This window comes from Cydia amplana, chromosome 7, assembly GCF_948474715.1.
Source record: "Cydia amplana chromosome 7, ilCydAmpl1.1, whole genome shotgun sequence".
Lineage (NCBI taxonomy): Eukaryota > Metazoa > Arthropoda > Insecta > Lepidoptera > Tortricidae > Cydia > Cydia amplana.
In genome coordinates this window covers 18,104,566-18,128,077 of record NC_086075.1, presented here as the reverse complement: position 1 = coordinate 18,128,077, position 23,512 = coordinate 18,104,566, and the positions used below count along the sequence as shown (strand labels likewise).

The 23,512-nt window shown below is 37.2% G+C and overlaps 1 protein-coding gene and 1 long non-coding RNA gene across 3 annotated transcripts in view; one reads left to right on the top strand and one right to left on the bottom strand.

Moving 5' to 3' along the window:
• The window catches only part of LOC134649676 (uncharacterized), a 164,011-nt gene extending 159,802 nt beyond the window's left edge, over nt 1-4,209 (top strand). Inside the window, exons 2-3 of the long non-coding RNA XR_010096978.1 lie at nt 3,782-3,944; nt 4,011-4,209. This is a non-coding gene — a long non-coding RNA (uncharacterized LOC134649676). The remainder of the gene's footprint in view (nt 1-3,781; nt 3,945-4,010) is intronic.
• The window catches only part of LOC134649570 (protein GDAP2 homolog), a 121,487-nt gene that overhangs the window by 65,559 nt on the left and 32,416 nt on the right, over nt 1-23,512 (bottom strand). The gene's annotated exons all lie outside the window — the stretch shown is intronic.

Sequence of the window (23,512 nt, the reverse complement as noted above, 5' to 3'; positions counted from 1 at the left end):
CGGTATTGATATCTTACGACCTCTTCTAAAATTTCTTTCGTTACTGGCCGCTAAGGTTTATTCATTGACATTAAAAAAAAGTATAATTCGAACCGAGATAGTCTTTTGTTTTTCTGCAATTGCTGAACAAACATGAACATCCTGTGCGAATTGACAATGTTAACTAAATTAGAACATCGATGCGTGATAAAATTCTTGACAAAACAGGGTAAAAATCAAAAAACTATAAAAGAGGAAATGGATTGTGTTTACCGTGAGTCTGCTCCTTCTTTATCTACCATTCAAAAGTGGTCAAGCGAGTTTAAACGCGGAAGGGAGAGTATTGAAGATGACCCTAGACCTGGCCGGCCTGTAGTAGCTACTTCACAAGAAAATATTGATAAAGTGGAAAAACTTATATTGGAAGATGGTCGAGTGAAGGTAAAATCTATAGCACAAGTAACCAATCTCTCTATTGGTACCGTACATGATATTATACATGACCATCTTAATATGTCAAAAGTAAGTGCAAGATGGGTTCCGCGAATGCTGACTCGGCTTCAAAAAGACATGCGTGTAGCTTGTTGTTCCGATTTTATTGACCTGTGCGGTGAAAATCCTGATGAGGTGCTGCAAAGAATAGTTACTGGAGATGAAACCTGGGTTCATCATTATGACCCAGAGAGTAAACAAGAGTCCATGCAGTGGCACATTAAGGGTTCAGCTCATCCCAAGAAGTTGAAGGTCATCCCTTCAGCTGGCAAGGTCATGGCCACGATATTTTGGGATTGTGAAGGAGTATTACTAATCGATTATAAAGAAAAAGGTGTAAATATCACAGGACAGTACTACGCTAACATTCTACGTCAATTAAAGGATGTAATTAAAGAAAAGAGGCGAGGAAAGTTAACCAAAGGTATTCTGCTTCTGCATGACAACGCCCCCGTCTATACTGCTCATATTGCCAAGGCAGCTATTGTTGAACGTGGGTTTAAAACTGTTACTCACCCACCGTATAGTCCGGACTTAGCCCCCAGCGACTTCTTTTTGCTCCCCAATCTTAAAAAGGATCTGCGTGGAAATAAATTTTCTGACGATGAAGCATTGAAGGCGGCAGTGGAGGAGCATTTTTACACGAAAGATAAAAAATATTTTTACGAGGGATTAAAAAAAAATAATTGATCGATCTTTTAAGTGTATGAACATAGGGGGGGAGTATATTGAAAAATAAAAATATCAAACTTTTCGTACTTGTTTGTTTTCATTCTCATACCGAGAATATTTTGAATACCCCTCGTACCTACTTTTAAAATAAAATTTGCAATAAACCCATCCCTACACCTCCACCATCTATAAACACGACAGTTTAAAAAACAATTCAAAATTCGAATCCTACCTTTAATCGTCATTGCGTTCCGTTTCACGCACTTTTTAAAAACCTTCCAACGCGCACGATAGTCCCGGACGGCGGACGGACGCGGAGTGTGGCCTCCAAACGAAACACACCCCCAGGGTGACGGGGGAGTGACGTCACACGGTCGACGAACCTCGGAACTGGGTCACGAGATCGGAGGGGTCGATCTCGAACCCTTGTGTTACGGGATGTGGGATTACCTAACCGAGGGCTAGATTTTTTCAGACACGAACGGGATAAATAAATATATTTAAGATAATCTAAGAAAATAAGTTCATTTTCATTACTCTTGGCTATACCGAGACAGCTTTAGTTGGTTTATGGTGCCTTTTAAGTAAGGACCTTGCTATGAATAACTTACCTGTCTGTTAACTTGATAAAATCGATAAAAATTGCCGTCGTAGCTAAGTAGAATCGATTGCCAACTGCATAATAAATCTATCTCACAAAACATTTTGCACACAAACCTTAGGGTTATTATGAAACTGTTGTTTTAATTCACAAATATCAAAGTTTAATCGTATACCTATTCTAGAACAATTTGCCACTATCAATCAACCCATTTCTATCTTATGTGTAAATGGGACTGGATAACGCACCCGGATTTCGGGAAACGAGGGGTTTCCGTTCCGAATGGCTCGGTTTATCCCACTCGTAAAACTGATCCCGTGCCCGCATCTCTAACCGTCTACGACAAATACCCTTGCCTGCATTTAGTGACAGCAGAAGGGCTAAGATGGCCGGCTCTTTATCATTTGTCACCATGCCTGTCACGTTCTAACAAGTATGTAAGTGCGAAAGTGACGCATGACATGACAGGTGATAAAAACGCGACCGTGATACCGCTGCAGGGTTAACCGGGAACTTTGGAATTTCATTCATTCAGTGGTTTATGATTTTTCAATAAGTTTCTAATGCTTTTCCAGGTGTGAAAGAACTTAGTAACTATTAGTCAACACCCCTATTGTTACAGAATATGCAGTATGCAGCAATTTTGCCAAATATTCAGCATTCTGTCGAGGCCGATACTGACTCTTCAAATGTTTCAACAGCCGGTTTAGTTGCCAGATATCAAGAGGTCTATTCGAACTCAACTGTCTGAGCGGCGGTTACAGACCAGGGATGTTGTTTTCAACATCCGCATCCGCATCCGCATAAAATCAGTGCGGATGCGGATGTGGAACAGTTTGGTACAAGAACGTCTTAGCATCGGCGTAAGTGCTACACTGCTAGGTAATTTAGTCATTAGCCAAAAAACCTATTAGAAATTAGCAGTCAAGCGTGAGTGGGACTTAATGTACGGAACCCTTGGAACGCGAGTCCGACTCGCACTTGGCCGGTTTTTTGAAATAAAAATTACTAAAATGTAATATTTGACGTTTTTTATGTACCTATCTTGACATCCGCATCCGCATCCGCGGATGTAAGCCTTTAAAAATCCGCATCCGCGGATGTCAAAAAATCGGCATCCGCAACATCCCTGTTACAGACTAGCGTTATATACGTTCGGATAAGCTCGTTTTTGGAAGCGCGTGTATATAGGCGCGTACGCTTACAGGCCAAATGTAGGTACCTAATAGGTACTTAACGGACGTTCTAGCCTCGGTTTTTGAATTTCTGCATAAGGACACAGTAAGACAGTATAACCCATTCAGCGCTAAATAACGACAGTGTCGTTACTGTAGTTACGCCTTTACGAATCATTTTTGCTTTGCACTGGGAACTTTTGCTTTGCTGTGGCTGGCGTAGCGCTACGAGCGTAGCTTAGCAGTAAATCAATTAGTCGTAGCGTAAAAGTGCTACGAATGCTACGCTGTATCTCGTAGCATAGCTTTCTTGCTATGTAGTAAAATTTGTTCGTAGACGTATAACGCAGCACATGTGTCCTGCGCCCTGAAAGGATTTGAAAAGAAATGCAGGTTCCTCGCTATCAAAACTTTTATAACGTTATTCCACTCAGAAGCGTCATCGTAACGCTTGCCCGGTTGCACCCTACTGAGGCCCGGAGTGAACTACTACATACAAAATTATCAAATGTGATATAGTTCACACGTATGTGTAAAAATAACTCGATCTCGCAGTGTATTTCCTTTAACGAAAAGCCAGTGATGAAGTAAAGTAACAGATGATATTATTATAAAAAAATCCGAATAGGTACTCATTGGTACCGGGCCACCACCCATGCAGATTAAGGAGCAGGCCTCAGAAAATTCAATGCCCTTGTTTTCCGCCGCCATATTGGAAAAACGGCACGCACACTTGAGTTTATGTGATCCGTAATGGTTTATAGGCCTTTTGTATTAGCTTACGTTCTAATCATGTCAATTTATCAAGTAAAAAAGCGGCCAAGTGCGAGTCGGACTCGCCCATGAAGGGTTCCGTATTTAGGCGATTTATGACGTATAAAAAAAACTACTTACTAGATCTCGTTCAAACCAATTTTCGGTGGAAGTTTACATGGCAATGTACATCATATATTTTTTTTAGTTTTATCATTCTCTTATTTTAGAAGTTACAGGGGGGGGGACACACATTTTACCACTTTGGAAGTGTCTCTCGCGCAAACTATTCAGTTTAGAAAAAAATGATATTAGAAACCTCAATATCATTTTTGAAGACCTATCCATAGATACCACACACGTATGGGTTGGATGAAAAAAAAATTTTTGAGTTTCAGTTCGAAGTATGGGGAACCCCAAAAATTTATTGTTTTTTTTCTATTTTTGTGTGAAAATCTTAATGCGGTTCACAGAATACATCTACTTACCAAGTTTCAACAGTATAGTTCTTATAGTTTCGGAGAAAAGTGGCTGTGACATACGGACGGACAGACAGACAGACATGACGAATCTATAAGGGTTCCGTTTTTTGCCATTTGGCTACGGAACCCTAAAAAACTGGCAAAACAGGATATACGTAGGTACTCGTAGGAGTCGTAGGTACTCATAGGCAGAAGTTAAATATATTAACGGCCTCTAAGCCTAATAGTTGGTTTGGTTCCTTCGAAGCAGAAAGCTTGGGGTTCGAATCCCAGTATTAGTAGGCGGGTCAGCACAGTTCATAATGTATGAGAGCTCTACATGAATTCTCACACTAGAGATTTTTTGAGATGTGATAACCTATGTTGCAAATACTATATTTAAAAAAAAATCTCCGCAAAATATGTCACATGGTTTTAATAAATCCAAACTATTATTAAAATAGAAAAAATATATCAAAACATGAATCCGACAATCGAGATTTTTTAATATGCAGTTCTCAAACATATACTCATTATGTATTTATATTTTCTCCCAGCTTGACACCAAAACCAGCTCCCAATAATTTTCTTTATTAAAAATATTTTTTTATATAAAAATAACAACTATGTGTACATAACAATTACATGTTAATTAAGCTCTGTATATTTACTATATCCTACAAAAAAATCTCTCACGTAAATTAATCCATTTAATTACTATTAACCATTTTTGTTTTGAAAATGTTTTCGTTGCTTCGAGAAAATGGACAGTGGGTTTGTTTTTCACTTTCTCAAATCTCTTTCTCATGTTAGTGTAACAACAAAAAATCTCCCACGTATATGTAATATTGTATGGAATAAAACCATTATTAAATCATCCAAGCTATTTAAATTACCCTAAATGGCGGGTACTGATTCACTGTAGAGAACGTTTTATCGACTTCCATATCTCCGTCTCACTTCAATGTTCGCGGCAGACGATTGTTCCGCTTCAACAGCCGAGAGTTCGCGATCCGGTCGACCGTTAATTCTCCCATGACTATCTTACCCAGTTTCATCGGTATGCGTTGCGCGCTTACTTAACACACCTCAGGCCAAGCTCCTATAAAACGCGCAATGCATGCATGCATTGCGGTATCTCCTATACGTCACATATGTCAGCTATGAGGCTATGACATGGCTATGACAGACTGTGGCAGTTAGTTCCAAACAAGTATACAGACTTGTCTACCCACCATAAAGTTTAGCGTAAAGAGAATATATCACTCCTTAGTGAAAAACCATACGGTTTGTGCGAAGTTGAGCGTTATGTCAATGCTAATAAAGATGATGGTTTGACTTACGGAAATGAATAATATAATATCATTTTATTTTATATTTCCAATTCCCGTTTCATTTACACCCAATATTAAATCTTTTTCCGTAATAAAATGCGTATATAATTACTGTCATGATCTGTATTTATTTTATTTCTTTAACCCCCGTTATTCATAAACGCGCTACAAACCTCAATTAGCTAATAATAGTAATAATCGTTTGTCCTTATCTGTCACTTTAACTTATGTATTTGTAAGTAAGGGATAAACATAATTGAACTAAATCAGGCCCGTAAAGTTTATGAATAAAGTGGTTAATCTTTATTGCACAAAAGAAAAACCTTATAGTACAAGAGGCGGACTTAATGCCATAAGGCATTCTCTACCAGTTAACGATGGCCTGTCCTCCGGCCCATTTGATCGATGACCTCCTTTGATTATTTATTTTTAATGGACGCCAAAATCCAGACAGGAACTTCGATTTTGACATTTACCACAGTAATGCAGTCGGTAGCAATGTCGCGCTTCAAAATTGCTGCAGGCGACTGCATTGCTGTAGAAAACGTGAAAAAGGTCATTCAAAGGATAATAGGGTTATATACACCGCGGGATTTAATAACCCGAAAGATTTAAACCAACGATTTTAGAGCCTAATTAGAGTATATAAAGTTATATAACACATAGTCCAAAAACCCTTAATTTAAGAGATATTAATTATTTAAAACAAATCACAAGTAAAAAAATCTCAATTCTAACACACCCTTATGCGTGACGTAGCCACCAACTAATTTTACACGCAGACGCACTAACTACATGGTTATTAGCCAGTTTCACTTAATTAAGTTTGATATCCTACAAAAAGGTTTCACTACCGAAATTTTGTTCTGTTCTCAATCACGAGAGTACAAACTATTTACCTTTACGATAACTGGCTGATAGTTTGACGAAAATGACGAAATTGATGTCAATAAAATGACATATTTCATATGTCACACAAGATATGCGCAAGATAACATCTTTAAATTTGATTGACTGTAATAAATAAAATTCATTTAGCGGATATTCACTTTGTGTACGGATTTGGAAACCCGAAGAACTATGTGCTTCCGGCACGACGGACCCACTTCAGCCTAGAAGTTCGTAAATTGGCTAGACGAACAATACCCTGAGAGGTGGATTGGCCGTGGAAGCAACGTCCTAACCTGGCCCGCCCGGTCACCCGACTTAACGCCATTGGTTTTTTTCTATGGGGAACTCTGAAAGATAAGGAAGGAATACTCAACACCAGTGAACTCTGGAGAAGAATTATTAATAAAAATTCGAACGGCTTCCGAAGAAATAAAGAACACTTTTGTAAACCTAAATAATGAAATCCGTTTAAAATTAAATCTTTGTGCTGAAAACGGTGGTACACACTTCGAAAACCTAATTCATTAAATTAATAAAAAAGCGTAATTGTTTAACATAGTTGTTTATTTTACTTTACTCAGTATAAATCAACACATCGAGAATTTAAAATACGTACTGATAAGCATGATCGATATTTTAACAAAAGGTCATTCAAGTAATCATCCCTTTCCAGCTGTAGTATGAGTTAAAACAATAAGAGGCATGATTTCTTTCGGATATAATCATGGTTAATGGCTTTGGTTACCTCACTCAAAGGAAAAGATTTTATCGCAAAGTTTCAACAATAATAACTGCACTATACCTACTGTTGTAGTAATTAATAAAGTTTTGATACAATTTGTGGTATTTTGAGGTGCCAATCAATTGAAATAATTTCAACGTAAACATGATCCTAGACATAACTTGACACTTCTTGTCATGGAACACATGTCACTGCATTCGCCGTGCATCGTATGATATCGGAGTGATTCATGAAATGTGATGCTCGCTCTCTGTTTCTCTACTTGAGATTAATTAAACTCGCTCACTCTCTGAATAAAGGTTTGTTCACAATGAAGCGGTAAATTAATATGATTTAATTTGTACTGAAATAGTAGTTTAATTAAAATATATAATTGGACCCATGTTGATATAACATTATTTACTCGTACTGTCGTCAAAAATACGTGATTTAAATCTTTCGGGTTATTAAATCCCGCGGTGTATAAAATGAAATGATGCATTAATAAAACTTTAGTTAATTAACAATATTATATTAAATCATTAACAACTTTGACAGCACGATCTCTTCGCAGGTAGGTGCTCTACAAGGAGTTTATATTACAACATTATTTCCAAGAAATAATCTCTCATTGTTACGAAAATGTTGGTAGGGTGGCTTTAGGTTACTTTTCGTTCATATCGTCTTGGATATGGGTGAACATGGTGTTAATACACTCAGTATCAATCAACCTGTAAAGATATTGTAGCCTGGCCTTTTCTCGAAAAGTCTTCTAGAAAAATTTACGCTCATGTCGTCTCGGATATGAGTATATTTGGTATCAGTGCATTCAGTATAATATCCTGAACACAAATATATGAGATGACAAGCGCGAAAGTGGTGAGGGTAGTTGCTATGACGCAAAGTTTTTACCATTTTTCTTTTAAACATACCATGTGGGGTACCAAATGAAAGGGCCTTGTGAGTAGATCACAAATATATAACACACTGTAACACTTTTACTACTTAATCCAACAAATTATTTGAAAACGTTCAAAAATTTCACAATGAGTTGAATTCCAACTGCTCTAAATTGACTAAGATAACTTGATCCCAAGTTTCCTTGCAATTATACGTAATCGAGGGCCAGGCTCATACTAGTTCTCATGTCGCGATGCGCTAACGCTAACAAAAACTAAGCGTTACGAATTGCTGACATTTGCTTCTTTTAGTTTCACTCTACTCAAGCATCGGATGACAGGATCGTTGAAAAGGGACAAACATATCCTTTGACGTTACGTTACTCTTCTCGTGAATTGTCAAATTTTAAAATTCGAAATTAGCTTTGGAATTTGTCCGGGTGGCTATTCGAAGTATAACTTGGTGGACGGTACTTACTAACCAAATAAGCTTGAGATCCAGTATCATAGATAGTTGTAAGACTTCAAGGGTCTATTTATATCTGACTGTGCATCCTGTATTCTAAACGTTTTGTGAATAGATATAAAAATTGACACTATCATTTTTCACATAAACACAGACACTTTATGCATTGAATTATTAAACCTTAACGCAATGCCATAAGTCATAAGGTATATTTTCCTAATATACCTTGATGCTAATTCGAACTTTGTTATAAAAGATGTCATTTTATATCATTCGCGCGTGCATTTCACTCGTACTAGATGAAATATGTATTGGTGCGAGCGAGACGGTTGGGCGAATGATAACAAAATGATATCTTTTTGACATCTTAAACAAAGTTTGACTTGGCCTCTGTGGAAGCCTGGAAATACAGCATACTTCATTGACTTTTTATGCTGGAAATTGATTTAATAATTGCGAGAAAAATAAGTATGTTATTCTTCAATAACTTGTACAGTTACTGTCAAAAAACTAGAAGTGTCCATTAATTGTGTAGAACATTATTTGCTGTTTGTTTCCAATATCATGCTGCTATTCTGCGAATATAGCAGTTCCTCAGGCAGATAAATTAAACATGATCGAAACAAATACTATTAACCACAATAGTAAACTTTTCTCTCAGTGTGGGATATTCTCGGTCATGAAAAACTTACAAAGTTATTGTTTTTTTCATTAAATCTATAATTAATATTATTGTCGGGAGAAATTCTGACCGTGTAGTCGTGTAAGCTTCATAGCCCATTCTTCAAAAAATCTCTAGTGTGAAATTACTGTTTAGGTAGTATAAAATATAAAATAAAAAAAATGTTATTTCTCAAAAACGGGAACAGATATCAAGTTGTTAATTCGCAGCCGGGTATTCAATATGATATATAATTCACCCGTGTAGAAACATTTGACTGTGCAATTAATGTAACTTTAACTTTATATTGACTCCACTATAGGTGAATTATATAAGTATGTATATCGTCGCCTAGTACACACCCATAGTACAAGCCTTCGGTCTGTCTAGATCGATCTGTGTCATATTTTCCCATCAGGGTTTTTATGGTGTGTTCGGAAAGAGAAGAGTCGTGGAATGTATTGGGCCCCATGCATTTCACGACTCTTCTCTTTCCGCACAGACTCTAGCAAAGTTCATTTTCTACCTAACGTAACGAAGAAGGGTGACGTTTTTCGAGTTTTGGCATGAGAACGCAAAATCAAAACTTCGTCAACTCACGTTAATATATACCTCTAAGGTTTGAAATGCCAATGCCTTTCACTCCTTTCAGAGCGAATTTTGAGTTGTTTCGTGTTTGTTAAGAAGTTGCGAACAATTTCTTTGTTAACTTTCTTCACCTTGAGTGTTTCCGAAACCTACAAAGGACTAATTGTTTTATGTCGCGAGTTCACCTTACTTTAATTGCAGTACCTACATTATATAACTTGTTTTTTTTTACGTTCTTGAAGAAATAAGTTCCTTTAACCTAATAATTAGGTAAAACTTCAAATTATATGTCGTGTTCTTTTATCTTTTATTTTATCTTCTTTTATAATTCAGTAATATTGTTAGTTCACAATAATATACCGCGATCACTAACTATAGTTGGAATTTTTCGTTGTGATTTTTTGGGCTTTAACCCCTAATAAGTATATTAAACAAAAGGTACTTATTGTTTCTTTTATGTTTGATTACTACTGCTACTGCTGTATTATAACTATTATAAGTTATCGGGAACAAGTTTAAAAAGCAATTTTCCCATCCTATTTATATGATTCAAATGTCTGAAACAACTCATTTGGAGATAACACGTTTTTTTATGATTTAAAAAAATGTGCATGCTGACCGTTCTCCGAATGAGCTATTACATAAATTGCAACCATTAAGGTTCAAATTTATACTATCACGATCGTTACTTTCGTTCTTGAAAAAAAAATAATTAAAAGATGACTAGAAATTTGATCAGGATCCTTATAATACATAAGAGGTTAAATGTGTTGTAATGTCTCGTCCGATACTACTGTGGAGGCATGATACAAACCGGTATTCGAGGTAAAATAGAAACCTATGGTGAAAGGGGAACTCTCTAGAGGCATGAAGGGACTTGCCATGTACGTATATGTAGGATGGTAGTTGTGTTTGGGTTATAGTTTTACGAGCTGTTATTAATTATTTAAGGTACTGGTTTAACCTAGTTGCTTTTGAAGATTCTGACTAAGCTGAAAAACATTTTATTTCTTCTACTACTCGTATTTCCTAATCAGAAAATGATAGATTTTGCTTATATGCCCACTATTTTTGTTACACCTTGTAAGTATACCTTTATAATGACAGTCCCTCACTTTGTTCTGTTTGAGCCGGTACAAAGTTAGCTTAGACGCACTCAATTATTTTTCAATCGTCTGTTCACAAACCACATTGTGGTTTGGCTCTGGTATGTAATTTAGTTTTATGACAACACCTTGGTGGACACTAGACGCCTATAGGCGTAATCCCATTGTTCTTTCTTGTGTGTCTGGCGTAGTGTTTCGTGAAAAAAAAAACATATTTTTTAGAAACATTGCCATAATTATTAACCCTGAGTCTTCTCGCAGTGTCTCGTAACCTTCACCTGATACTTTGGAACCAAGTTCTTGTCGCCCCGGCAGTTCGCGTCCGAGTTTTCGAACTTTTGAACGAGTAGGTAAACCAGAATTTAAGAATTTGCAGAAAATAACATTCGAATGTCCTGTTCTCCAGTGAAATCACGATAGACTATAACCATATTGTGGTATGGCAAAAGCGTAATCTATATTCCGCTGCCGCGCGCTGTTGCCGCAAAACTGAAACGATTTTTTGATAAACAATATAGAGTATTTATGCATCTTTTTTTCGAAATATGTAACATATTGTCACCCTACTCGGTCCACCATTATTGTTCGCATACGCTCGAATTGGATTTAGTTTTCTTATTTAACTTTGCATCAGTTCCTTTGTAAATGCAATGTCAAGTCTGTCGGGTCGGAAAGTTTATGGAAAATGGTATTATTTTCAAGTACAAAGACTACAATGAGTATTAACATACGGCTAAATGAATGAAATAAGTGGCGTAAAATTAATAAAGAATCATAAGACAAATGTCCTTACATGTTAAAGTTCCTGCTGCCCTCTCCAAATCAGTGCAACTCAGCGCCTTAAACTAAAATTACGCCATCAGTGTTATTTACGTATTGCACCAATGTTTTGCTTTAGACTTTTGTTTCGGTAATAATTACGACGGCAACGTGAGAAACCTCTTAGCGTGCAGGTACTAATTACCATAACTCAAGTTACACTAGTCTCTGGATGGACACGAAATTCAACGGAGTCATTTTTGTTGTTGTGTAGAGATCGCTTTTTAGCGATAAGACCGCCTGTTGTTACCTGGTTCTATTTTTCTGTTAAAATTTCTTTGTAGTTTTACATGTATGTAAAACGTATAATTATTGGTGCAATAAAGAATATTTACTTACTTACTTGTTAGTTTTCGAACGGAAAGTTTAAAGACACGGAACTTACTAACTAACTAAGTAACTAAGACTTAATCAAATGTTATAGAAAATAATAGTATTTACACAAGACGCGTGCGATTTTTATATCTTAATTAATATTTATTTGATATCAATGACATAATTGGTGGCACTAATGAAAAAAATGTACCTGATGAATGAGATTAATTTGTAGGTAATATCCGAATGTATCAGACATCGAGACAAAGATAACGAAATTAAGATATTCGCTTTTCGCAGCAATGCAAGCGACAGCAAAACAGCAGCAGTAACGCTGGTTTAGTCTTAATCCGAATGTAACCTTAACACAGATAAGGTACAGAGCATTACGCCCCAAAGAATCTGGAATTTCCTGGATTCTACGGGCATTAGTAGTGAATTTCAAGGGCTGTCACAATATATAGATCACTGCTTGGTCGACGTGGCACTCAAAGGCCCACAACACCCCAATAATAATAATAATGGGGCAGCTTGTGGCGAGCTGACGGTGAGTGGCGACACCGCGGACCCCTATTCCAGAGGGCCCTGTAATCTGGCCCTCGCCTCTGTGCTTGCCTTGATTGGCCGGCCAGAGTGGAGTCGCAAGAGCGGGACCTATGCTCCAGGTTGGAAGTGTAAAATGTCATAACGCCGGCGGCCTGCTGAACGGATCACCGGGATCTGGCTATATACCGCAGACTCACCTCTCGACAACCTTACAGCCGCTCCGAAGTGTTGCCCTGTTGTCGCACTGTGCGTGCGGCCATTGCGGGGCCCACTCAATGAGTTGGCGAGCCACCATTGTCACGGCAGGCGTCCGCTAGTCTCTCCCATAGCCCATTATCCAGTCCATCCAACTTGCATATCAATAGCCCATGACCTTAGTTCCCATCGCAGCACAAAAGTGCTGCACTGCAATAGTCTTTGCACCTGGCGGGGACCATCTCCGGATGTATCACATTGTGCGTTCGGGGATGGTATCCGCCACGTGTATCCCTTGCTTTTAGATTAAAGTGTCTTAAAGGGCCTCTGCGCTGTTAACTTCGGCCCCACGTACGCCTCCCAAAGGTCCGGGACCCCATGGTCCCGAGATATGGAAAAGACATACAAATAATAATAATAACACAGATAAATCGTTTTGTGATTGACTTTCTGATGTCACACATTTGAATTAACATATCTGCGATCATTCTCAGAAGATACGTCTGCGGTTTAACGCCATGTCTCAATATAACATGTATCACACATGTATAAAAAGGTCTTCGTAATTAGGTGCGACAAATATTGTAGTGCCACACAAAATGTTGGACATAAGTATATTTATACATATATTTCGTCGATGTATCCAACGGAATTCTTTATAAATATCCTAGTGTGGGTTGAATTTACACAATATAATACATTACCAACTCAGTTTGTAACGCTGCCAATGCCCTCATTCTGGTAAGTTAATACTATAACGAGTAGGCTTCTCAAACTATGTTAGCCAAGTATTTTCCATTGCAAATTTATAAAGATTTATGTGAAATGGGGTTTGGGAAAGAAGTAAATAAACTAATGGCTAGGAAGAAAGTAAGCTTTATGTGATAGAGGTATAAAGGATTACAAATGCTACGCAGATACTAATGAAATTAAGACGAAACAGGAGCTGAGATTTACATATTTTAGGTAAATATACCCGTCTCACTAACGGAAGCGGCTCCTAAAACTAGTGCGATAAGGACAAGGCGAAAAATCCTGCGTAAAAATCTCAAAAATCGAGGTTTTGTACTCGACTGTTTCCTCCTCCAAAACTTAACCAATCATAACCAAATTTGGAAATCTAAATGATTATGAAATCATCTGTGTCGGACCGTTTTGCTTTTTTGGCTAATTGATATCAGTTTTGAATAGCACGACTCTCATTGCGGCAATATCATTTTTTTTGAAGGGCTCTAGCGCCTTAAAAAACAAAAATATCAAAAAAATCAAAACAGTCCGACACAGATATTGTCAATATTAATCTGTGTTGAAAAAATCATTGCTCTAGCTTCAAAACCCACGGAGGAAACAGTCGAGTACGTTTGTATGGAGAAATGACCACTCCTGTTGGCTCTTAAGAAGAGCCTAGCAAATGAAGATACCAGCCTTATAGGCTGCCTTTCAATCGCCTCAGTAGGCGGAGATGAGACAACCTAAGTAACAATGATTGTTCTAGGGTATATAGGGTTGCATTGCATCAGAGTTCAAACATTGTACAAATCAAATCTAAAATGGAACGATGGAAAGTTATTTGTCTGTGCAGAAGACCTAAGGTGGTTTGTTTGCAAAATTAGCGATGAAATCTCTCGCCTACTTATGAATTATCTTGAATAACTTGACTTGGACGATGATGACAAATAGCTGAATTATGTTCAGCATGTTGGAGTTGCAATCGGCGTCTACTTTGATATACGACGAACGGTCAAATATGCAATTTCAGTGTGACAAATAACTTAACGTATTATAACACCGGTACGCTTCTGAACAATCATGTAGTATCCACGGAATAATAGTTGGCGTTCTTTGGCATTGTCCTCATTCTAGCTAAGTAAATAGTAAATACACGAGCGTTGACAAGAGAACAATAAAACGGACGGAATGGAACAATGAAGGATAATCGCTGTTTCACGCTCGTTCAAGTTTGTCGACGTGGGTGATGACAGATGGGACCAGTTACAACACATGATACAAATTTACATAGTGCGATCTGCTGCGTCCATAGTACAACTGAACATGCTGCACTGGCAGGCAGTAGCAGTATAGCTATGGTGTGAATTAAAAATTCTGGCCGGCTATTCCGGTATCTATCCCACACATATGCGCTCAGGGTACGACACGACTCACAATCCCACATCGCCGATCTGTATCATAAAATTCATAAATAATTTACAGAATGTACAGAAATGTAAAAAAAAACCGAACAAGTCTGAATTACTTAAATGGGATGGCGTTCAGAGATATCACCTTGAAATTTTTCTGATTAACTAAATCCAAACCCAAACTGTTATTGGAAACCAAAGACACCTTTGAAAAGTTAATTTCCTAATACATACTTGGGATTCTTTGCTGGTCAAACAAATGTCATTCAAGCCCTTGATTGGTGCGGACGTAGTACGAAACCGCGTTTCTTTCGCAAGTCAACGCAATGACACTGACACATCAGTATGTAAGCCAGTAGGGCAGTCAATAGTACTTCATAATTTATGCTCGGCTATCTATATCATGGTCTGACCGTCGAACAAAACTGAGTTTCTGGAAAATGAGGTGTATCCTTGATTTGAAGTAAAATCAAAGTTGTTTTTATTCATCTAGCTTTTATTTCCTGCTTTCAGGAAAAATAAAACAATTTGAACATTGAAACACTGAAGGGGAATCTCGTAGTGACACGTAGCATTTTAAATAGGAATAGGAATTGGAAAATCCCATGCCCCATATAAGAATTCTTCTTTTTTTACAGCTATTTGAAATATATGGTAGTGGTACCTATAAAAATCGTAGGTGATTAGACAAATTTGAATACAAAAGTCTTATTGTATATACCTAAATAGTTTGGCTAAAAAAACTTAGGTAGATGACGAACCTACCAAGGTACTTACTAAAGTCTTCATTTATTTTTGCGCATCTGCCGATCTATCGTTAAAAACAAATTATGGCCAATTAGAGAAATTACTAGAGTGATTAATCGATAAGCATAATTACTTAGCTTCATTTAATGAGTTAGTTTCACTTAACCGATTAGTGCTAGTGTGCCTGTACTTATGTTAGGTACCTATTCAAGCTATCGTTGAAATGCTGTCCATTCCTATTGTGACTATTTCAGGAGGTTTTATTCAGTGTTAATGGTTTTTCGCTGATCAATTCCGTTTCAGAGGTATATTTACCAAGAAGTTCTAAAATTAGTTTGATCCAATGAATTGGATGTGCACAAAACAAGTGTTTTAGGCAAAAGACGCGAACACATAAAAATATACTATCCTTGCAAGTTTATGGTCCACAAAGGCGTTTTATTGTCCTACATACACAGATAAAACTTTTGCAGTTAAAGTCCTGCCCCCCTTTCCTCTGCCCAACTCCAATCTGCGCTAGCTTCTGTTGGTTAACTGATGTTTCTAAACACCCTGACACTTGCCAAGTACTCCCGCAATCCTGAAAAAGGACCAAAAATCCTGATACTTGTCCGGGGAAATCTCGCATTCGATTTTCGCACAGTTATTATCTTATGGCTCACGCGCGACATAACGAGGTACGAGTGTGATTGCTTATTTTATTGCTCTGTTCTTATCGTTCCAGCTATTTGCGTAGATGAAGCGAGTGAGCAATCGAGGTTTATTACGATGAGTGTAGGTATGGACGAAGATTGGCGCGCAGACATACTTATCTTATGGCCTATGAATGATTGTCCTTATTGCATTTGTGCTTTGGATTAGTTGTGTTTGAGATTTGGAACATGATGAGCTATGAAGAATCATCATCATCAGCGATATCCTCAACGTCGACAACAATAAATTTACAACACAACATAGCTCGTCAGCGTCGGCTAGCTGTAACATAAGCCTTATTGAGCTTTTTTTGTAAGATTGTCCCATAAATCCCATAATATTCATTTGTTTTAATCCCGACCCGCTATTGATTAGGTAAACCTTCCTCCATCACATTCAGATTATAAAATCCAGTTTCCCCGTACAAAGAACACTTCACAACCCGAATGCAAACCCATTAGCGTCATTACATTGACACGACACATGCTTTCATCTCCTGTAACTCAACTTATCTTAATGCAGCTTAGTCCCGCTTTTGTTCTCGATAATCTTGTTTGCGCGGATTACGATCAAGGTAGTGTAAACAATATGGTTTATTGCTGTTGGATTACCTTGAAAGTGCATAGAAACATAAGGATGTCTGTGCCTACATTTAAGCACTTGCAGACATTGGCTAAGGTCTTATAACGATAACGGTGACATTCGGATGATTTGGATTGGATGTCAATGAAAGTATATTTTTATTTAAATGTTTATTTTTATTGATAAACATGTTTACATGACTTTACAGCTAAACCAATGCGTCAAGAAACTTAGACTAACAGCAATAATACTTATAACAACACTAATAGCACATTACACTAGTATAGAAAAATTACATAGGAACAGTTGAGCACCTAGCATCCATCGCCTCACAGATCACTTTAAAATTTGTTTTTTAAAAGAACTGTGCCTTTAGGGCCTAATGCTTATTGTCAACAGCCAATTAGCCATAAGAGTGACGTTCGGATGTCAACTGCAGCCGCAATACTGTTGCGACATTACTGCGGCGAGGTCCTATTTTTACATTGAAACATTTGCAACTGAAACTGAGCCGAATCGATACCAAGCACAAATTCAATACCCACAAAACGTTGCCTTGCCCGATTACCGTTCTGTACGTAAATCACGTTATTGTTTCGGAAAGATAGCGCCAACTGATGGTGGGATTATCGTATGTGTGTGACTCATTAATGACGTATGCCGGTCTATTGTTTCCATTGACCCCGTTAGAAATAACATGCTGTGTCTGTGCTGCCTAATTCACTCAACTTTATGCGTTCCAATTGTATTCAATCCTAATACAATTAAGTTGACTTAGTTGACTTCTAAATGAGGCAAAAATATATTTTTGCAGTTTCCTCTTAATGAAGAAAATATAACTATAGAAAAACAATTGATTAAATTAAACAACAGGTGGTCCTATCGCCAAAGAGCGAACTCTTTCAGACAAGCTTAGAGTAAGGGTAGGTATAATATTTTGTTTTGTATGTGCTTTAATTTTGGCTGAGGCTGAATTCTACTTCAGACAAATATTGAACAAAGTGCTCTTTGTGCACTATAGAGGAAGCCAGCGTTGTGAATTTGGTTCTGGTCATTTAATTAATAAAGTTCATGGTTCTGTTTCATACATAGCAAAATAACCTATCGTAGAACACAATTATTGTGATGGTTTGACAACCCTTATTGTAATGGATAGCAGAACTAGGTGAAAATTTGGTGAATAGGATAATAGAGATCAATAACGGTTATCGTACTGACTTGTTTGTACAGTTGGCATCGACATAGCAAAGTAATTGGTGCATGAACGACCAAACCGAATATCGAATTATCAATAATAACTAAATATGTCGTTTGGATTTTTTTTGACTATTTGTAGTTGAATATAATGCCATTCAATTTGATTGATGCCATCCAATAATTACACGTGAAAGAGGATATCGAGAGAAGTGGGGATAAAAGTGCCATAAAGATCAGACCAGCTATCATTGTCGCATTTTTATCACCTGTCATGCCATGCGTCACTTTCGCACTTGCATATTTGTTAGAACGTGACAGCCATGGTGGCAAATGATAAAGAACCGGCCATCTTAGCCCTACTGCAGACCCCAATGCTTTACAAGACCGAAGTTTCGCGATAAAGATCACACAAAACATAACACATTATTATCATATTATATCATCAAATTATGAACACCGACAAAAGATAAAATACACGTTTTGTCAAAATAAACATTGTCGCCTACTGTATTTACTTTCTATCTTAGTTTAAAGCCGTAGGCTTATAACAATCTGTTTATAAGCGCTTTGAGGTCGATGGCCTGAAGCATTTCATAAATTATGTAAGCATCTATACCTATTTAAAGTATCTATTTTCATACCTAAATGATGTAATTTTGTTATCATTCGCATAATAAAACAAATAGGTAGGTACCTTTCTATACCGATATCTTTGAAAAAAAAATATCTAGGGGTACACCTCTACCTACCTACCAACTACCATGCAGGTAGGGTTTGCAAGATCCGTCAATTTTTCGGATCCGGATATTTCGGATATTAAAATTTAACGGATCCGGATATCCGGATAATTTGGATAATACGGATCTGTATCAAGAAAGGTGACGAAATTTACAACTTACATACAAGGAACAGCTAGTAAAATATAAAATGTTCATATTTTAGTTAATTACAATTATTAATAATTATTATTATTATCTCAAAACGATATAAATATGTATAATAAGATATTCAGTGTAGTCTTAATTAGGTATTCCTATTAATAATATTATGCATTTTTTTTAGGAGGCCGTAGTCGATTTGTAACCGAAAACGCCAAAAATGAAGTAATTAAAGCAAATTTATTTCTATATATCTGCTCAGAAGAATTAATTCTAAAGGTGCCTAAAAACACCGCTTTAACTTCGGCGTTTTTTCTTAAATTTGCCATTATAAGCTCACAAAATAGAAAATGGAGAAAAAGTTACATTTATGTACTTTTATTATTTTATACCGGTGTGGTGTGATATAATTTATACTATTAAAAAACGTACTTCCTTTACCTTGGTAAAATAGCTATACCTTCAGTCGTTCGACTGAGAAAAATGGCTTAGAAAAAGTATCTAACTCATTTATTCAGTCCCCATTACAACAATCTTCCATTATAGGTATATATAAATCTAGTTAATTACTGCAAAATAATGTAAAATTACTACAAAAGTTTCGGGAAATTAAGAAATTTGGGCTGCAGCTTCTTAATAACGAGAAAAAAATATCAATATTAGTTACTTACTCAGCAGCACATCAAGCACATGTTATTTATGTTAACAGAAGACTGGGAACCGACACGATAACACAAAAAAGTCACTGATAACAACACGCACAAGCACTAATGATGTTCCAGGTAGACGACCCAAAGGCGACTGAGCGAAAACCTGATAACAATTACATTAAAACATACAAATATTTACCCTTATTCCAGTCAGGAGGCATGCAGGTAGCTCGTTTTAATACTGTTACTGTTACTACTGTTTAGTTTAAGCAATATTTGTATTTATTTTATGACGTTATCGCGTACCAATAACGCGACCAATGCAATATTTAACGGATCCGAAATATCCGGATCCTATGAGACGTTGGATCCGGATCTTAGATTTGACGGATATCCGGATATTTCGGATATCCGGATCTCAAACCCTACATGCAGGGAATACTATATTGTCCCTTAACTAATTACCAACTACATGGTACGTATTTCCGGGTCCGTGTGAATGTCGTGGACATCTTTGCCACTTAACAAAATATCAGTAGCGTGATTCAGTACGAACACCGCCATCTATTAGACTAATCTGCCTTTAAAACTCATTTTGCTAAACATAACGTTTTAAACAAGCACAGCACACCACGTGCAAACGCGTCAATATGCCGCAGGCGTTATCGGAAACATTCATTAAGGAAACAGTGACTCGTGGCGGGAATTCGAATGACATACTCTCGATTGGGTAATCTGAAGTAGATTCAGCGGCAGCGATCGATTACATATTGGAAAGCAGTGCTGGTGCTATGGATTTCTATCATGTTTGTAATTTAATTAAGTAAAGTTTATCTCAGTATTTTGTACAAAGAAACACACAGGTACCTACAATGTAAACATTTGCAAAGGCACCATTTACTTACATCGTTAATATAAAACGAAAAATTTGTTGTATGAAATGTTGAGTGATGGGCCAAGAATACTTTCTTGCGGCAAACCAACTTAAACTTCTGAATGTACACATTGTACACCACTATTTGCTTCTATATTTTATTGGTGTCAATGTGGATAAGTTCAGGGTTACCTTTTAGACAAGCTTAATCAATTAGGCGCATTTCTTCAGCTTGATACTCGTAACAATGATCTTATTCTACTGTTACTGACAAAATTGGATTGCCAGACTGTAAGTACTCGTACATGTTTTTACTATTATGTCTACGCCACAAATTTAGGAACAAGTAGGTTGACGGATAACGACCAAGGACAAATTGCGACGCTTCACATAATATTCAAAACCTATTTAGTTATTAAGGCTAAACGCTGCTTGCGGCGATCTGTAACGACGGTTTAAATCACCTGGTTTTTAGGACAGGTTAATTGCTTTTTTGCTGATATCTTCAAGATAGTCACAAATATATGAGTTTAACAACCAGCGGAACACGACCGGTACAGACCCGAGGTAAAACGCACGGTGTCCAGAAATAGGATATCCACGCAAATCGGCAGGGCTTCCCGGCCGCGAGGGAAGCCCCACATCGAATTAATGCGGCGGCTTAGACGGTGGAATCAAGAGCGCCCTTGATGGCGGACAATCTGCATATAAAGTTTACTGTTAGGGTCTTCTTCTTTTCCTCTTACAGTCTGAATCGCAACACATTAGAAGAACTGACTTGCAAGCTAGACTAAAGTTAGACGATTTGCTAATTCTTACTAATAACTGTAAGCCAAAGCAACTTACTAAAGCCAAAGCAACTTTTGTAAAATCAACTTTTGAACTTGTGTTAATCCATTAGCTAGCGTAAAAGTACCAGTTAATTCGATAGAGTCGAATTTATTTACTGCGGTATTTTTGTCCCTAAAAGCATTTTATTTAGCTATTAGATAATTATCACTAATTTACAAATTTGACTACCTATTTCGCCACTCTCGTGATTTGTTCTACTTGGAACTACAACCAGTTCGTGAAATAAATGAGACCTTCCCATCTGGCATTGCCAGATATAAAATGGCCTCGGAAGCTTTGTTTTAAACCTAGACAGTTGTCCAGTTTTTATGTTCTACTAATGACTTTCTTCCGCCGTCTTTTCCACTTAAATCACCTGTTAAATAGTTAAGTTCTAGCTCATATGCCACAGGAATTGTTTCAATCCTCTTGGCCTAATTATCCGATCGATAAGAAATATAATATTCGGAAATTACACAAAGTCCTACTATTACCGTTGTAATTACATGGTACTTGGTAGGTACCTACATATTATCGAGTCGATCGTCGAACTGCTTCGTGCTCTTCATTACGATTTACATTACAGAACAATACCTACTCCAATTTGTCTCCTTGTCAATTATTCATAATTTTTATAATTAATTACGCTAAAGTGTTATCAATTATCATCATTATCACGTAATTTATTAAGACCATGAAAGTGTAAATAGAGGTTACAGTTTTTTGTTTGTTTGTACTCTTTGTTTTGTACTCTTCATTGCGATTTACATTACAGAACAATAGGTACCCAATCCCATTTGTCTCTATGACAAAGAACATTGACTTTGATATTGTCCTTGTCAATTATTCATAATTTTTATTTATCGTTATCAATTATCATCACTAGTAATTAAACAAGAACCTTGAACCTATAAATACATAACACTGAAAGTTTTTTTGAAATAATCACGTTTCGTATCGTATTGTTTTTATGATGATGTGGATTGAGATATAATCTTCAAAATGCATCATATACTACTTCTCATAGATACAAAGTACAACGTATGGCCTGAAAAAATTAAAATAAATTTAGGTATATTCGCTTTATCGCTTGTATACTGATGTGCGTATCTTGAGCGTTCATTTGAAGATTTCGACATGGCTCTAAAATCTAAATGCATCTCGTCCCCGCTTGTATATTGGGTGGCAGTGTATTCCAATTGTTAGTAGTTTGTACTTTGTTACTAATTTCCTGTATGCTTTCTGGAACATAAAAACTATTTGAGAATAAACAGCGTCAACTCTCCTAGTTATCCAAAGGTTATCTCTATTGCACTGAAATTAACAATGACCTTAATGCGCGATCTTTTCATTAGTTCCACGGCAACGCTTCTAGCCCTTATCGAGTAGCTTTAGAGGCGGAATTTGCTTGACAGGTTCAAAATAGCGGTGTTATTCCGGTCGTCTACTGAGCCCATGCCATCAGTCCAACGCTCATTTACCAAGTATAAGTTTTTTTACATCTTTCCTACTGTCAAAGGAATCCCTCCTCACCTTTCACGTGTCTTGACCTATCTCCCACCAATCGTGATCAATGGTGTTGAGTTGTCGCGATGCGCAGCTCGCAATATAGTCAATTTGAACTGAGCTAATGAATATAATCTATTCAGTATTATGTTTAAAAATGGCAAGCGGGAGTTACGGGAGGAACGACGTTCCTAACGAGCTACCGGCCATAATCCGCTGAACTGAATATTTCTACCTGTTGCTTGAAATGACATCTAGCTGATGTCATTCTGTTATGTACCTATTGGCGCTGGCACAGGCGAGACGCACGATAACTGAACATGATTCAAATATCATTCCGATGTCAGTGTACGTTCGATTTGGCCTGTGAGATACTGGGAATATCTGAGGGTTGGACTCGTCCGCTACTCTGTACCACAGTAATCCATCTCGCTGTAACGGTATCACAAAGCGGTGCAATTCACGGGCCACTGGCCACGATCCGCTGCACTGAATCTGTTTCTACTTGTTACTTGATACCGTTGACTAATTTATGGAACCGGTCACGTGGAAATTACAGTGTTAGGTTTAACGCGGCGTTGGCAAATCTGTTTTAAATTTCATCTCGAAATAGGTACCGTACCTCATCGGCGGAATTTCATCTTGCTCAAATTACCTAGCTGCCTGCGCTCAAATGCCCGTATTTTGGATATTTTCAAAAGGAAAAATGTCCATTCCCCGTCAAAAATTTACCATTTTTACT